Source organism: Parasteatoda tepidariorum, chromosome 6 (genome assembly GCF_043381705.1).
Source record: "Parasteatoda tepidariorum isolate YZ-2023 chromosome 6, CAS_Ptep_4.0, whole genome shotgun sequence".
Taxonomy (NCBI): Eukaryota; Metazoa; Arthropoda; class Arachnida; order Araneae; family Theridiidae; genus Parasteatoda; species Parasteatoda tepidariorum.
The window spans coordinates 10,459,192-10,459,797 of NC_092209.1; positions in this window are offsets into that span (position 1 = coordinate 10,459,192).

Sequence of the window (606 nt, forward strand, 5' to 3'; positions counted from 1 at the left end):
ATTAAAAATTTCATTTCACAACTAAGATGTTAGGGTGACATTTAAGATACTGAGATATTTTAAGACGCTAAAAAATTCTGGCTACGTATTCGACAGCTTTTTATGTTCGGTATCTTTAGACTCTTTGTAGTGACTTCTAAAGCATCAACACTATTTTAGATCATCTATGTTGAAGTCACAAGAAACAAAACAAAAAAAAAAGACTATCAATGATTGATACTCCTTTTTCGAAAAAAATAGTATGCTTAGTAAATAATCAGCTGTTTTGCATTAAATAATTGTTAACAGTGGAATGTTTTTAATTTCTTAACAAGGTTTTATTCTTAGCTAGCAGACAATAATTCTTTTTTAAAAAAACTTGACTATAATTTAAAAAGGAACTTCACTTTAAAGAAAACCTAAATTAAAGTACTAAAAAATTCATTAGTATATTAATGAAGAAATAATAAACGTAGTCGGGTAAAGAATAAGACTTCTAAAAATTTTAAAATTTCATTAAATAGTTGGTAAAATAGTACTGCGCACCACTTCCGGACAGGTGATTAAAAAATTACTTCTAACATTAAGACGATATATAAGATGTTGAGAAATTTGCGATGATGTGAG